This window comes from Schistocerca gregaria, chromosome 3 (genome assembly GCF_023897955.1).
Source record: "Schistocerca gregaria isolate iqSchGreg1 chromosome 3, iqSchGreg1.2, whole genome shotgun sequence".
NCBI lineage: Eukaryota > Metazoa > Arthropoda > Insecta > Orthoptera > Acrididae > Schistocerca > Schistocerca gregaria.
In genome coordinates, this window is record NC_064922.1 from 679,947,488 (window position 1) to 679,965,442 (window position 17,955).

At 42.1% G+C, this 17,955-nt stretch overlaps 8 non-coding genes across 8 annotated transcripts; all 8 read right to left on the bottom strand.

The window, feature by feature from the left end:
• Positions 1 to 2,452: 2,452 nt before the first annotated feature.
• Positions 2,453 to 2,571, bottom strand: LOC126357136 (U5 spliceosomal RNA). Its single transcript, XR_007566116.1, has one exon. It is a non-coding gene; the product is annotated as a U5 spliceosomal RNA (small nuclear RNA).
• Positions 2,572 to 3,507: 936 nt separating this feature from the next.
• Positions 3,508 to 3,714, bottom strand: LOC126356924 (small nucleolar RNA U3). Its single transcript, XR_007565930.1, has one exon. It is a non-coding gene; the product is annotated as a small nucleolar RNA U3 (small nucleolar RNA).
• A 2,569-nt stretch (positions 3,715 to 6,283) lies between these two features.
• Positions 6,284 to 6,402, bottom strand: LOC126357137 (U5 spliceosomal RNA). The gene has a single exon (XR_007566117.1). It is a non-coding gene; the product is annotated as a U5 spliceosomal RNA (small nuclear RNA).
• Positions 6,403 to 7,338: 936 nt separating this feature from the next.
• LOC126356925 (small nucleolar RNA U3) lies at positions 7,339 to 7,545 on the bottom strand. The gene has a single exon (XR_007565931.1). It is a non-coding gene; the product is annotated as a small nucleolar RNA U3 (small nucleolar RNA).
• Positions 7,546 to 10,862: 3,317 nt separating this feature from the next.
• LOC126356926 (small nucleolar RNA U3) lies at positions 10,863 to 11,069 on the bottom strand. The gene has a single exon (XR_007565932.1). It is a non-coding gene; the product is annotated as a small nucleolar RNA U3 (small nucleolar RNA).
• A 2,569-nt stretch (positions 11,070 to 13,638) lies between these two features.
• Positions 13,639 to 13,757, bottom strand: LOC126357138 (U5 spliceosomal RNA). Its single transcript, XR_007566118.1, has one exon. It is a non-coding gene; the product is annotated as a U5 spliceosomal RNA (small nuclear RNA).
• A 936-nt stretch (positions 13,758 to 14,693) lies between these two features.
• LOC126356958 (small nucleolar RNA U3) lies at positions 14,694 to 14,900 on the bottom strand. The gene has a single exon (XR_007565960.1). It is a non-coding gene; the product is annotated as a small nucleolar RNA U3 (small nucleolar RNA).
• A 2,569-nt stretch (positions 14,901 to 17,469) lies between these two features.
• On the bottom strand, positions 17,470 to 17,588 carry LOC126357139 (U5 spliceosomal RNA). The gene has a single exon (XR_007566119.1). It is a non-coding gene; the product is annotated as a U5 spliceosomal RNA (small nuclear RNA).
• Positions 17,589 to 17,955: the final 367 nt, after the last annotated feature.

Sequence of the window (17,955 nt, forward strand, 5' to 3'; positions counted from 1 at the left end):
ATCGAAGAATTACTTAAGCTCGGACATTCTGCAAAGAACCTAGTTCTACTCCTATTTGGCCGCCATGATCTAACCTTTCCTCACTCAACTATTCTGTGCGCTACCAGTGCTTTTTGCATCCGAAATCAGAGACCATTGCCTCAGGCGAGACTGTATGTAAACACCGCTTGCAGCTCCGGCCGCTAGATGGGGGCCTGGGGCACATACAGTAGCATTCTATGGCGCAAGCAGACATGCCAAATAGTCACTGAAAGAGAAACACACAAGAGGGCAGTCATAGGACACTTGTGCTTTCTTTAAAACCGCCTCTCTCTTCGAAAATTTTCGCACCGCAATAGCGTATTCACCTCGCCCTAACAGTGCCAACTCTTGTCGATATTTGGCCACTTCCTCTTTCGTTTCACCTTGCGGCTGCTGATACACGCTACACGCAATTAATGTGTTTCTCTCTGTATCTCTTTTCGCCTACCACGAGTATTGCTTTTCCTCACATGGCAATTATGAAAACACCCACAGCTAAACAAACACTTCCATTCAGCATCACGTCCATACTATCAGTCATACACCAGTAATTTCACAGCTACTTGCTCCACTAATACATTTCTTAATGTTACTGTTAAACAGATGAAGAATCAAAGTATACAACAAGTCTCTATGAACATCACTGTCAGGACATTATACACATACCATGCCCATCTTTATGCTTCAACTATGATGGCCCATGTGCTATGAATAAAGAAATTTCTCATCAAATATCAAATAATTTTACAACTATATAACTACTCCGACTAGCCCCTTACTAAAACTCTAGATGTTTAGCAATCCCGCCATCAATCTCAGAATAATCGCAAGCAGTGCTTTCATCCCATGAGCACTTCTTTGCAAACAAAACCACAAAACTACTTTTTATACTAGCTTCCTTGTCACAGTGAACAGGGAACTAATGCTAGTGCCCCAGTTTACTCAAAAACTTTTTCGCTTGCAACATATAAACAGCCAACTTGAACCTCTGGGATTTTCAAACACACACAGAAAACTTAATTCCACAGAAATTTAGGAGTAACAGTGGTTGCCTGACATTTTCATACATACTCAAATAGCTACTTCTATGCACTTCACACAATGTTCTCATCATGTTCCACCAGAGAACACAGTTATCACTATGAATGGATTCTGGTAAAAGAGCCTTCAAACCACAAACAGCCTGATCAAAGTGATTATCTCCACATCCTCTGCCAATATCATGTCACTCTATACCTGAGGAGGGAAACTACAATGCAGGGGAAGGAGCTTCGTTGTGAGCACTGTCCTGGTATTTCATCATTAACTCTTCTCAAGCCAAGTATGCACCACCTCTGTGTATGGCTGGGTCAATCAAAAAAGACAAGCAGCATCAACAACTCACAGGACACTATGAACATTTTTACCATTATCTGCACCACCTTCCACTGATTTACTGAAGAAGAAACTGCAAAGTCTGGCCAATTTTGTACACCAGTAATCTTGAAAACATTGGAGTCAACAGCAGATACATAGTTTCCAAGACTGTACCTAGGAACAACCCTTCAATTTCAAGATTTACATCTCACTGAGGCACATCACATCATACCCAAACTACACCTAGCAGGAAATTGCTACTCTATTCATTTCCAGCTATCTATGTCATATTCAACAAATGTCTCCCTCCCACCTACATCTTCTACAAAACTGAGTACATTGTTATGAACAAACAACCAATGCCATATTATGGCAACAATCCAGTGCCACTATTATCCACTCTCTTGAAAACAATTGAAATACTCATCCTGACCAACTATCCACCATCTTCAACCCAAATCTCACTCACACCATACCCACAAATCACAAACTTGTGCAGTAAAAATAATTTTGGGTTTCAAAACTCAATCTACTAATCACATACCAGTATTACTTACAACGCCTATCATTCATCATTCACTTCCAAATATCAGCTTATATGCTGTTGTGCAATTAAAGTGCAAATAAACACTAAACCATATAGCACTGAGGTATAGAAAGCGTTCACCAAGAGTTTCCACAATTATGCCTCTTGTGCCTCACACACACACAAATGTAACAACTCTTCACAATACAAAGCATTCACCTTCACCTCTGCACAATATTGCCTGCCATACATTATCGCAAGCACCACTCACATTACAATTCCTTTATGCTATTTCCAGATTAGTCTCCTGCCATTTATACAACTCAGACATTAAATAGCTCTCTTTCTCTTTACACTATCGTCTAACACACTGCACGCCATTTCAGGGCAAATGTACTTGTTTCATTATACTGCGACATGGCCTGTTACAATTTCAAATCAAGCAAAAACATCTACCTGATCCAACGTGCTCCGCTACTCCACACAACACAATCTACCTCTTCCTATTTACACACATTATTGCTTACATTACGTTTTACTTGTGATTGTGGCTCAGCAATAGCCGAGCACTACGAAAAATACATTACAGACTCATTTAATGTTCCCCTCCACGGAAATCTTTAGTAAAAGGCGAAAGATTTATTCGATTTGAAGGGAAACCAGAGTGCCGATCAACGCACTCACTTCCATACTTATGGCTGCTTCTCTAGTACTTCTGCGCGAGAACGCGGAAAATTCTTTCCCTCTTGTCCACTTCTCTACCGTCAACAGACTTCCAGTGTTATGCAAGCACAAACCGCAAAACTAACTGCCAACGCTGAAATACGTGTCTGCCAAATGAGGTCGCTATTACTCTTTACATAACTATTTTCATCATTTCTGTCACCATCCAAGCTGCTTCATTACCTCACCTGCCGCCAGATGGCAGCACGCCTAATTCCTGTCGGCGACCCACCGTTTGACATACAACGTTCGGCACACAACTGCCCGCAGTGCTCTGCATCTAACACTAATCTCTCTCCTCCCCACCACACTCGTTCACTGAAAAAACTGACAACTAGATAGTTCTTTGTACGCGAAACTAGGCCACATCAGACGCAACGTGTATGTAGATGTGTAGTGCAAGGGAAATATCCCCTGCTCCCACACAACTAATACTAGCTGACAACAGAAACAAAATTTCTGTCGATAGTATTTGAACCAGTCTTATTCATTTGCGAATTTCATGCATTCCTTCTTGCTGGTAACAGTGCCTTGCAAATCACTCAATTCATGTTTTCTAGCCAAACGTGCTGCTCCTGATTGTTTCGTACATCATGCATTAGTGGTCATTATCAAGACTGTGTTGTGTGTCAGCTTTTTATGGTCATCAATTGCACTCTGCTTGTGCTGCTCACTCATTCTTGTAACTCAAAGTACGTCGTTGTCATCCAATCCTAGCACTTGCAGCAGGACAAATCAACTGGCTCGTCACCGTGCCACTCGGGAAACTTCCGCAAGGCTTTCATGACATGTCGCAATCAAAGTCCTTCCACAACATTTCTGCAACGCGGCGGGTCACGATACCGAAAGTATGACTTATGCTTCTGATCTATAATAAAACCACCACTCGGAAAGCGCTACTCCCTTCCCACATCCCTCAGAATGTGGTGAACGATCATCGATTACAACCAAGATGCAATGAATCTCGGTCGCATGCCTCACGCTCAGGGACAGTGCTACCACTCATCATCGTGGTTGCGTCTACTCCAGCTTTGAACTAGAGAGAGTTGAAGACATACTACAGAAATGATCCTGTGAAGTATGATCTTGCTTGCAAGCTATCACCGCTCGCTACTTATGCCACGAGACCGTCAACACGCCCTACGAGAATACGACACACTCTTCACATTCGCGATTTACTTATCGAAGAATTACTTAAGCTCGGACATTCTGCAAAGAACCTAGTTCTACTCCTATTTGGCCGCCATGATCTAACCTTTCCTCACTCAACTATTCTGTGCGCTACCAGTGCTTTTTGCATCCGAAATCAGAGACCATTGCCTCAGGCGAGACTGTATGTAAACACCGCTTGCAGCTCCGGCCGCTAGATGGGGGCCTGGGGCACATACAGTAGCATTCTATGGCGCAAGCAGACATGCCAAATAGTCACTGAAAGAGAAACACACAAGAGGGCAGTCATAGGACACTTGTGCTTTCTTTAAAACCGCCTCTCTCTTCGAAAATTTTCGCACCGCAATAGCGTATTCACCTCACCCTAACAGTGCCAACTCTTGTCGATATTTGGCCACTTCCTCTTTCGTTTCACCTTGCGTCTTACTTGATACCCCGCCCAACAGCTGCTGATACACGCTACACGCAATTAATGTGTTTCTCTCTGTATCTCTTTTCGCCTACCACGAGTATTGCTTTTCCTCACATGGCAATTATGAAAACACCCACAGCTAAACAAACACTTCCATTCAGCATCACGTCCATACTATCAGTCATACACCAGTAATTTCACAGCTACTTGCTCCACTAATACATTTCTTAATGTTACTGTTAAACAGATGAAGAATCAAAGTATACAACAAGTCTCTATGAACATCACTGTCAGGACATTATACGCATACCATGCCCATCTTTATGCTTCAACTATGATGGCCCATGTGCTATGAATAAAGAAATTTCTCATCAAATATCAAATAATTTTACAACTATATAACTACTCCGACTAGCCCCTTACTAAAACTCTAGATGTTTAGCAATCCCGCCATCAATCTCAGAATAATCGCAAGCAGTGCTTTCATCCCATGAGCACTTCTTTGCAAACAAAACCACAAAACTACTTTTTATACTAGCTTCCTTGTCACAGTGAACAGGGAACTAATGCTAGTGCCCCAGTTTACTCAAAAACTTTTTCGCTTGCAACATATAAACAGCCAACTTGAACCTCTGGGATTTTCAAACACACACAGAAAACTTAATTCCACAGAAATTTAGGAGTAACAGTGGTTGCCTGACATTTTCATACATACTCAAATAGCTACTTCTATGCACTTCACACAATGTTCTCATCATGTTCCACCAGAGAACACAGTTATCACTATGAATGGATTCTGGTAAAAGAGCCTTCAAACCACAAACAGCCTGATCAAAGTGATTATCTCCACATCCTCTGCCAATATCATGTCACTCTATACCTGAGGAGGGAAACTACAATGCAGGGGAAGGAGCTTCGTTGTGAGCACTGTCCTGGTATTTCATCATTAACTCTTCTCAAGCCAAGTATGCACCACCTCTGTGTATGGCTGGGTCAATCAAAAAAGACAAGCAGCATCAACAACTCACAGGACACTATGAACATTTTTACCATTATCTGCACCACCTTCCACTGATTTACTGAAGAAGAAACTGCAAAGTCTGGCCAATTTTGTACACCAGTAATCTTGAAAACATTGGAGTCAACAGCAGATACATAGTTTCCAAGACTGTACCTAGGAACAACCCTTCAATTTCAAGATTTACATCTCACTGAGGCACATCACATCATACCCAAACTACACCTAGCAGGAAATTGCTACTCTATTCATTTCCAGCTATCTATGTCATATTCAACAAATGTCTCCCTCCCACCTACATCTTCTACAAAACTGAGTACATTGTTATGAACAAACAACCAATGCCATATTATGGCAACAATCCAGTGCCACTATTATCCACTCTCTTGAAAACAATTGAAATACTCATCCTGACCAACTATCCACCATCTTCAACCCAAATCTCACTCACACCATACCCACAAATCACAAACTTGTGCAGTAAAAATAATTTTGGGTTTCAAAACTCAATCTACTAATCACATACCAGTATTACTTACAACGCCTATCATTCATCATTCACTTCCAAATATCAGCTTATATGCTGTTGTGCAATTAAAGTGCAAATAAACACTAAACCATATAGCACTGAGGTATAGAAAGCGTTCACCAAGAGTTTCCACAATTATGCCTCTTGTGTCTCACACACACACAAATGTAACAACTCTTCACAATACAAAGCATTCACCTTCACCTCTGCACAATATTGCCTGCCATACATTATCGCAAGCACCACTCACATTACAATTCCTTTATGCTATTTCCAGATTAGTCTCCTGCCATTTATACAACTCAGACATTAAATAGCTCTCTTTCTCTTTACACTATCGTCTAACACACTGCACGCCATTTCAGGGCAAATGTACTTGTTTCATTATACTGCGACATGGCCTGTTACAATTTCAAATCAAGCAAAAACATCTACCTGATCCAACGTGCTCCGCTACTCCACACAACACATTCTACCTCTTCCTATTTACACACATTATTGCTTACATTACGTTTTACTTGTGATTGTGGCTCAGCAATAGCCGAGCACTACGAAAAATACATTACAGACTCATTTAATGTTCCCCTCCACGGAAATCTTTAGTAAAAGGCGAAAGATTTATTCGATTTGAAGGGAAACCAGAGTGCCGATCAACGCACTCACTTCCATACTTATGGCTGCTTCTCTAGTACTTCTGCGCGAGAACGCGGAAAATTCTTTCCCTCTTGTCCACTTCTCTACCGTCAACAGACTTCCAGTGTTATGCAAGCACAAACCGCAAAACTAACTGCCAACGCTGAAATACGTGTCTGCCAAATGAGGTCGCTATTACTCTTTACATAACTATTTTCATCATTTCTGTCACCATCCAAGCTGCTTCATTACCTCACCTGCCGCCAGATGGCAGCACGCCTAATTCCTGTCGGCGACCCACCGTTTGACATACAACGTTCGGCACACAACTGCCCGCAGTGCTCTGCATCTAACACTAATCTCTCTCCTCCCCACCACACTCGTTCACTGAAAAAACTGACAACTAGATAGTTCTTTGTACGCGAAACTAGGCCACATCAGACGCAACGTGTATGTAGATGTGTAGTGCAAGGGAAATATCCCCTGCTCCCACACAACTAATACTAGCTGACAACAGAAACAAAATTTCTGTCGATAGTATTTGAACCAGTCTTATTCATTTGCGAATTTCATGCATTCCTTCTTGCTGGTAACAGTGCCTTGCAAATCACTCAATTCATGTTTTCTAGCCAAACGTGCTGCTCCTGATTGTTTCGTACATCATGCATTAGTGGTCATTATCAAGACTGTGTTGTGTGTCAGCTTTTTATGGTCATCAATTGCACTCTGCTTGTGCTGCTCACTCATTCTTGTAACTCAAAGTACGTCGTTATCATCCAATCCTAGCACTTGCAGCAGGACAAATCAACTGGCTCGTCACCGTGCCACTCGGGAAACTTCCGCAAGGCTTTCATGACATGTCGCAATCAAAGTCCTTCCACAACATTTCTGCAACGCGGCGGGTCACGATACCGAAAGTATGACTTATGCTTCTGATCTATAATAAAACCACCACTCGGAAAGCGCTACTCCCTTCCCACATCCCTCAGAATGTGGTGAACGATCATCGATTACAACCAAGATGCAATGAATCTCGGTCGCATGCCTCACGCTCAGGGACAGTGCTACCACTCATCATCGTGGTTGCGTCTACTCCAGCTTTGAACTAGAGAGAGTTGAAGACATACTACAGAAATGATCCTGTGAAGTATGATCTTGCTTGCAAGCTATCACCGCTCGCTACTTATGCCACGAGACCGTCAACACGCCCTACGAGAATACGACACACTCTTCACATTCGCGATTTACTTATCGAAGAATTACTTAAGCTCGGACATTCTGCAAAGAACCTAGTTCTACTCCTATTTGGCCGCCATGATCTAACCTTTCCTCACTCAACTATTCTGTGCGCTACCAGTGCTTTTTGCATCCGAAATCAGAGACCATTGCCTCAGGCGAGACTGTATGTAAACACCGCTTGCAGCTCCGGCCGCTAGATGGGGGCCTGGGGCACATACAGTAGCATTCTATGGCGCAAGCAGACATGCCAAATAGTCACTGAAAGAGAAACACACAAGAGGGCAGTCATAGGACACTTGTGCTTTCTTTAAAACCGCCTCTCTCTTCGAAAATTTTCGCACCGCAATAGCGTATTCACCTCACCCTAACAGTGCCAACTCTTGTCGATATTTGGCCACTTCCTCTTTCGTTTCACCTTGCGTCTTACTTGATACCCCGCCCAACAGCTGCTGATACACGCTACACGCAATTAATGTGTTTCTCTCTGTATCTCTTTTCGCCTACCACGAGTATTGCTTTTCCTCACATGGCAATTATGAAAACACCCACAGCTAAACAAACACTTCCATTCAGCATCACGTCCATACTATCAGTCATACACCAGTAATTTCACAGCTACTTGCTCCACTAATACATTTCTTAATGTTACTGTTAAACAGATGAAGAATCAAAGTATACAACAAGTCTCTATGAACATCACTGTCAGGACATTATACGCATACCATGCCCATCTTTATGCTTCAACTATGATGGCCCATGTGCTATGAATAAAGAAATTTCTCATCAAATATCAAATAATTTTACAACTATATAACTACTCCGACTAGCCCCTTACTAAAACTCTAGATGTTTAGCAATCCCGCCATCAATCTCAGAATAATCGCAAGCAGTGCTTTCATCCCATGAGCACTTCTTTGCAAACAAAACCACAAAACTACTTTTTATACTAGCTTCCTTGTCACAGTGAACAGGGAACTAATGCTAGTGCCCCAGTTTACTCAAAAACTTTTTCGCTTGCAACATATAAACAGCCAACTTGAACCTCTGGGATTTTCAAACACACACAGAAAACTTAATTCCACAGAAATTTAGGAGTAACAGTGGTTGCCTGACATTTTCATACATACTCAAATAGCTACTTCTATGCACTTCACACAATGTTCTCATCATGTTCCACCAGAGAACACAGTTATCACTATGAATGGATTCTGGTAAAAGAGCCTTCAAACCACAAACAGCCTGATCAAAGTGATTATCTCCACATCCTCTGCCAATATCATGTCACTCTATACCTGAGGAGGGAAACTACAATGCAGGGGAAGGAGCTTCGTTGTGAGCACTGTCCTGGTATTTCATCATTAACTCTTCTCAAGCCAAGTATGCACCACCTCTGTGTATGGCTGGGTCAATCAAAAAAGACAAGCAGCATCAACAACTCACAGGACACTATGAACATTTTTACCATTATCTGCACCACCTTCCACTGATTTACTGAAGAAGAAACTGCAAAGTCTGGCCAATTTTGTACACCAGTAATCTTGAAAACATTGGAGTCAACAGCACATACATAGTTTCCAAGACTGTACCTAGGAACAACCCTTCAATTTCAAGATTTACATCTCACTGAGGCACATCACATCATACCCAAACTACACCTAGCAGGAAATTGCTACTCTATTCATTTCCAGCTATCTATGTCATATTCAACAAATGTCTCCCTCCCACCTACATCTTCTACAAAACTGAGTACATTGTTATGAACAAACAACCAATGCCATATTATGGCAACAATCCAGTGCCACTATTATCCACTCTCTTGAAAACAATTGAAATACTCATCCTGACCAACTATCCACCATCTTCAACCCAAATCTCACTCACACCATACCCACAAATCACAAACTTGTGCAGTAAAAATAATTTTGGGTTTCAAAACTCAATCTACTAATCACATACCAGTATTACTTACAACGCCTATCATTCATCATTCACTTCCAAATATCAGCTTATATGCTGTTGTGCAATTAAAGTGCAAATAAACACTAAACCATATAGCACTGAGGTATAGAAAGCGTTCACCAAGAGTTTCCACAATTATGCCTCTTGTGCCTCACACACACACAAATGTAACAACTCTTCACAATACAAAGCATTCACCTTCACCTCTGCACAATATTGCCTGCCATACATTATCGCAAGCACCACTCACATTACAATTCCTTTATGCTATTTCCAGATTAGTCTCCTGCCATTTATACAACTCAGACATTAAATAGCTCTCTTTCTCTTTACACTATCGTCTAACACACTGCACGCCATTTCAGGGCAAATGTACTTGTTTCATTATACTGCGACATGGCCTGTTACAATTTCAAATCAAGCAAAAACATCTACCTGATCCAACGTGCTCCGCTACTCCACACAACACAATCTACCTCTTCCTATTTACACACATTATTGCTTACATTACGTTTTACTTGTGATTGTGGCTCAGCAATAGCCGAGCATTTCTGTCACCATCCAAGCTGCTTCATTACCTCACCTGCCGCCAGATGGCAGCACGCCTAATTCCTGTCGGCGACCCACCGTTTGACATACAACGTTCGGCACACAACTGCCCGCAGTGCTCTGCATCTAACACTAATCTCTCTCCTCCCCACCACACTCGTTCACTGAAAAAACTGACAACTAGATAGTTCTTTGTACGCGAAACTAGGCCACATCAGACGCAACGTGTATGTAGATGTGTAGTGCAAGGGAAATATCCCCTGCTCCCACACAACTAATACTAGCTGACAACAGAAACAAAATTTCTGTCGATAGTATTTGAACCAGTCTTATTCATTTGCGAATTTCATGCATTCCTTCTTGCTGGTAACAGTGCCTTGCAAATCACTCAATTCATGTTTTCTAGCCAAACGTGCTGCTCCTGATTGTTTCGTACATCATGCATTAGTGGTCATTATCAAGACTGTGTTGTGTGTCAGCTTTTTATGGTCATCAATTGCACTCTGCTTGTGCTGCTCACTCATTCTTGTAACTCAAAGTACGTCGTTGTCATCCAATCCTAGCACTTGCAGCAGGACAAATCAACTGGCTCGTCACCGTGCCACTCGGGAAACTTCCGCAAGGCTTTCATGACATGTCGCAATCAAAGTCCTTCCACAACATTTCTGCAACGCGGCGGGTCACGATACCGAAAGTATGACTTATGCTTCTGATCTATAATAAAACCACCACTCGGAAAGCGCTACTCCCTTCCCACATCCCTCAGAATGTGGTGAACGATCATCGATTACAACCAAGATGCAATGAATCTCGGTCGCATGCCTCACGCTCAGGGACAGTGCTACCACTCATCATCGTGGTTGCGTCTACTCCAGCTTTGAACTAGAGAGAGTTGAAGACATACTACAGAAATGATCCTGTGAAGTATGATCTTGCTTGCAAGCTATCACCGCTCGCTACTTATGCCACGAGACCGTCAACACGCCCTACGAGAATACGACACACTCTTCACATTCGCGATTTACTTATCGAAGAATTACTTAAGCTCGGACATTCTGCAAAGAACCTAGTTCTACTCCTATTTGGCCGCCATGATCTAACCTTTCCTCACTCAACTATTCTGTGCGCTACCAGTGCTTTTTGCATCCGAAATCAGAGACCATTGCCTCAGGCGAGACTGTATGTAAACACCGCTTGCAGCTCCGGTCGCTAGATGGGGGCCTGGGGCACATACAGTAGCATTCTATGGCGCAAGCAGACATGCCAAATAGTCACTGAAAGAGAAACACACAAGAGGGCAGTCATAGGACACTTGTGCTTTCTTTAAAACCGCCTCTCTCTTCGAAAATTTTCGCACCGCAATAGCGTATTCACCTCACCCTAACAGTGCCAACTCTTGTCGATATTTGGCCACTTCCTCTTTCGTTTCACCTTGCGTCTTACTTGATACCCCGCCCAACAGCTGCTGATACACGCTACACGCAATTAATGTGTTTCTCTCTGTATCTCTTTTCGCCTACCACGAGTATTGCTTTTCCTCACATGGCAATTATGAAAACACCCACAGCTAAACAAACACTTCCATTCAGCATCACGTCCATACTATCAGTCATACACCAGTAATTTCACAGCTACTTGCTCCACTAATACATTTCTTAATGTTACTGTTAAACAGATGAAGAATCAAAGTATACAACAAGTCTCTATGAACATCACTGTCAGGACATTATACGCATACCATGCCCATCTTTATGCTTCAACTATGATGGCCCATGTGCTATGAATAAAGAAATTTCTCATCAAATATCAAATAATTTTACAACTATATAACTACTCCGACTAGCCCCTTACTAAAACTCTAGATGTTTAGCAATCCCGCCATCAATCTCAGAATAATCGCAAGCAGTGCTTTCATCCCATGAGCACTTCTTTGCAAACAAAACCACAAAACTACTTTTTATACTAGCTTCCTTGTCACAGTGAACAGGGAACTAATGCTAGTGCCCCAGTTTACTCAAAAACTTTTTCGCTTGCAACATATAAACAGCCAACTTGAACCTCTGGGATTTTCAAACACACACAGAAAACTTAATTCCACAGAAATTTAGGAGTAACAGTGGTTGCCTGACATTTTCATACATACTCAAATAGCTACTTCTATGCACTTCACACAATGTTCTCATCATGTTCCACCAGAGAACACAGTTATCACTATGAATGGATTCTGGTAAAAGAGCCTTCAAACCACAAACAGCCTGATCAAAGTGATTATCTCCACATCCTCTGCCAATATCATGTCACTCTATACCTGAGGAGGGAAACTACAATGCAGGGGAAGGAGCTTCGTTGTGAGCACTGTCCTGGTATTTCATCATTAACTCTTCTCAAGCCAAGTATGCACCACCTCTGTGTATGGCTGGGTCAATCAAAAAAGACAAGCAGCATCAACAACTCACAGGACACTATGAACATTTTTACCATTATCTGCACCACCTTCCACTGATTTACTGAAGAAGAAACTGCAAAGTCTGGCCAATTTTGTACACCAGTAATCTTGAAAACATTGGAGTCAACAGCACATACATAGTTTCCAAGACTGTACCTAGGAACAACCCTTCAATTTCAAGATTTACATCTCACTGAGGCACATCACATCATACCCAAACTACACCTAGCAGGAAATTGCTACTCTATTCATTTCCAGCTATCTATGTCATATTCAACAAATGTCTCCCTCCCACCTACATCTTCTACAAAACTGAGTACATTGTTATGAACAAACAACCAATGCCATATTATGGCAACAATCCAGTGCCACTATTATCCACTCTCTTGAAAACAATTGAAATACTCATCCTGACCAACTATCCACCATCTTCAACCCAAATCTCACTCACACCATACCCACAAATCACAAACTTGTGCAGTAAAAATAATTTTGGGTTTCAAAACTCAATCTACTAATCACATACCAGTATTACTTACAACGCCTATCATTCATCATTCACTTCCAAATATCAGCTTATATGCTGTTGTGCAATTAAAGTGCAAATAAACACTAAACCATATAGCACTGAGGTATAGAAAGCGTTCACCAAGAGTTTCCACAATTATGCCTCTTGTGCCTCACACACACACAAATGTAACAACTCTTCACAATACAAAGCATTCACCTTCACCTCTGCACAATATTGCCTGCCATACATTATCGCAAGCACCACTCACATTACAATTCCTTTATGCTATTTCCAGATTAGTCTCCTGCCATTTATACAACTCAGACATTAAATAGCTCTCTTTCTCTTTACACTATCGTCTAACACACTGCACGCCATTTCAGGGCAAATGTACTTGTTTCATTATACTGCGACATGGCCTGTTACAATTTCAAATCAAGCAAAAACATCTACCTGATCCAACGTGCTCCGCTACTCCACACAACACAATCTACCTCTTCCTATTTACGCACATTATTGCTTACATTACGTTTTACTTGTGATTGTGGCTCAGCAATAGCCGAGCACTACGAAAAATACATTACAGACTCATTTAATGTTCCCCTCCACGGAAATCTTTAGTAAAAGGCGAAAGATTTATTCGATTTGAAGGGAAACCAGAGTGCCGATCAACGCACTCACTTCCATACTTATGGCTGCTTCTCTAGTACTTCTGCGCGAGAACGCGGAAAATTCTTTCCCTCTTGTCCACTTCTCTACCGTCAACAGACTTCCAGTGTTATGCAAGCACAAACCGCAAAACTAACTGCCAACGCTGAAATACGTGTCTGCCAAATGAGGTCGCTATTACTCTTTACATAACTATTTTCATCATTTCTGTCACCATCCAAGCTGCTTCATTACCTCACCTGCCGCCAGATGGCAGCACGCCTAATTCCTGTCGGCGACCCACCGTTTGACATACAACGTTCGGCACACAACTGCCCGCAGTGCTCTGCATCTAACACTAATCTCTCTCCTCCCCACCACACTCGTTCACTGAAAAAACTGACAACTAGATAGTTCTTTGTACGCGAAACTAGGCCACATCAGACGCAACGTGTATGTAGATGTGTAGTGCAAGGGAAATATCCCCTGCTCCCACACAACTAATACTAGCTGACAACAGAAACAAAATTTCTGTCGATAGTATTTGAACCAGTCTTATTCATTTGCGAATTTCATGCATTCCTTCTTGCTGGTAACAGTGCCTTGCAAATCACTCAATTCATGTTTTCTAGCCAAACGTGCTGCTCCTGATTGTTTCGTACATCATGCATTAGTGGTCATTATCAAGACTGTGTTGTGTGTCAGCTTTTTATGGTCATCAATTGCACTCTGCTTGTGCTGCTCACTCATTCTTGTAACTCAAAGTACGTCGTTGTCATCCAATCCTAGCACTTGCAGCAGGACAAATCAACTGGCTCGTCACCGTGCCACTCGGGAAACTTCCGCAAGGCTTTCATGACATGTCGCAATCAAAGTCCTTCCACAACATTTCTGCAACGCGGCGGGTCACGATACCGAAAGTATGACTTATGCTTCTGATCTATAATAAAACCACCACTCGGAAAGCGCTACTCCCTTCCCACATACCTCAGAATGTGGTGAACGATCATCGATTACAACCAAGATGCAATGAATCTCGGTCGCATGCCTCACGCTCAGGGACAGTGCTACCACTCATCATCGTGGTTGCGTCTACTCCAGCTTTGAACTAGAGAGAGTTGAAGACATACTACAGAAATGATCCTGTGAAGTATGATCTTGCTTGCAAGCTATCACCGCTCGCTACTTATGCCACGAGACCGTCAACACGCCCTACGAGAATACGACACACTCTTCACATTCGCGATTTACTTATCGAAGAATTACTTAAGCTCGGACATTCTGCAAAGAACCTAGTTCTACTCCTATTTGGCCGCCATGATCTAACCTTTCCTCACTCAACTATTCTGTGCGCTACCAGTGCTTTTTGCATCCGAAATCAGAGACCATTGCCTCAGGCGAGACTGTATGTAAACACCGCTTGCAGCTCCGGCCGCTAGATGGGGGCCTGGGGCACATACAGTAGCATTCTATGGCGCAAGCAGACATGCCAAATAGTCACTGAAAGAGAAACACACAAGAGGGCAGTCATAGGACACTTGTGCTTTCTTTAAAACCGCCTCTCTCTTCGAAAATTTTCGCACCGCAATAGCGTATTCACCTCACCCTAACAGTGCCAACTCTTGTCGATATTTGGCCACTTCCTCTTTCGTTTCACCTTGCGTCTTACTTGATACCCCGCCCAACAGCTGCTGATACACGCTACACGCAATTAATGTGTTTCTCTCTGTATCTCTTTTCGCCTACCACGAGTATTGCTTTTCCTCACATGGCAATTATGAAAACACCCACAGCTAAACAAACACTTCCATTCAGCATCACGTCCATACTATCAGTCATACACCAGTAATTTCACAGCTACTTGCTCCACTAATACATTTCTTAATGTTACTGTTAAACAGATGAAGAATCAAAGTATACAACAAGTCTCTATGAACATCACTGTCAGGACATTATACGCATACCATGCCCATCTTTATGCTTCAACTATGATGGCCCATGTGCTATGAATAAAGAAATTTCTCATCAAATATCAAATAATTTTACAACTATATAACTACTCCGACTAGCCCCTTACTAAAACTCTAGATGTTTAGCAATCCCGCCATCAATCTCAGAATAATCGCAAGCAGTGCTTTCATCCCATGAGCACTTCTTTGCAAACAAAACCACAAAACTACTTTTTATACTAGCTTCCTTGTCACAGTGAACAGGGAACTAATGCTAGTGCCCCAGTTTACTCAAAAACTTTTTCGCTTGCAACATATAAACAGCCAACTTGAACCTCTGGGATTTTCAAACACACACAGAAAACTTAATTCCACAGAAATTTAGGAGTAACAGTGGTTGCCTGACATTTTCATACATACTCAAATAGCTACTTCTATGCACTTCACACAATGTTCTCATCATGTTCCACCAGAGAACACAGTTATCACTATGAATGGATTCTGGTAAAAGAGCCTTCAAACCACAAACAGCCTGATCAAAGTGATTATCTCCACATCCTCTGCCAATATCATGTCACTCTATACCTGAGGAGGGAAACTACAATGCAGGGGAAGGAGCTTCGTTGTGAGCACTGTCCTGGTATTTCATCATTAACTCTTCTCAAGCCAAGTATGCACCACCTCTGTGTATGGCTGGGTCAATCAAAAAAGACAAGCAGCATCAACAACTCACAGGACACTATGAACATTTTTACCATTATCTGCACCACCTTCCACTGATTTACTGAAGAAGAAACTGCAAAGTCTGGCCAATTTTGTACACCAGTAATCTTGAAAACATTGGAGTCAACAGCAGATACATAGTTTCCAAGACTGTACCTAGGAACAACCCTTCAATTTCAAGATTTACATCTCACTGAGGCACATCACATCATACCCAAACTACACCTAGCAGGAAATTGCTACTCTATTCATTTCCAGCTATCTATGTCATATTCAACAAATGTCTCCCTCCCACCTACATCTTCTACAAAACTGAGTACATTGTTATGAACAAACAACCAATGCCATATTATGGCAACAATCCAGTGCCACTATTATCCACTCTCTTGAAAACAATTGAAATACTCATCCTGACCAACTATCCACCATCTTCAACCCAAATCTCACTCACACCATACCCACAAATCACAAACTTGTGCAGTAAAAATAATTTTGGGTTTCAAAACTCAATCTACTAATCACATACCAGTATTACTTACAACGCCTATCATTCATCATTCACTTCCAAATATCAGCTTATATGCTGTTGTGCAATTAAAGTGCAAATAAACACTAAACCATATAGCACTGAGGTATAGAAAGCGTTCACCAAGAGTTTCCACAATTATGCCTCTTGTGCCTCACACACACACAAATGTAACAACTCTTCACAATACAAAGCATTCACCTTCACCTCTGCACAATATTGCCTGCCATACATTATCGCAAGCACCACTCACATTACAATTCCTTTATGCTATTTCCAGATTAGTCTCCTGCCATTTATACAACTCAGACATTAAATAGCTCTCTTTCTCTTTACACTATCGTCTAACACACTGCACGCCATTTCAGGGCAAATGTACTTGTTTCATTATACTGCGACATGGCCTGTTACAATTTCAAATCAAGCAAAAACATCTACCTGATCCAACGTGCTCCGCTACTCCACACAACACAATCTACCTCTTCCTATTTACGCACATTATTGCTTACATTACGTTTTACTTGTGATTGTGGCTCAGCAATAGCCGAGCACTACGAAAAATACATTACAGACTCATTTAATGTTCCCCTCCACGGAAATCTTTAGTAAAAGGCGAAAGATTTATTCGATTTGAAGGGAAACCAGAGTGCCGATCAACGCACTCACTTCCATACTTATGGCTGCTTCTCTAGTACTTCTGCGCGAGAACGCGGAAAATTCTTTCCCTCTTGTCCACTTCTCTACCGTCAACAGACTTCCAGTGTTATGCAAGCACAAACCGCAAAACTAACTGCCAACGCTGAAATACGTGTCTGCCAAATGAGGTCGCTATTACTCTTTACATAACTATTTTCATCATTTCTGTCACCATCCAAGCTGCTTCATTACCTCACCTGCCGCCAGATGGCAGCACGCCTAATTCCTGTCGGCGACCCACCGTTTGACATACAACGTTCGGCACACAACTGCCCGCAGTGCTCTGCATCTAACACTAATCTCTCTCCTCCCCACCACACT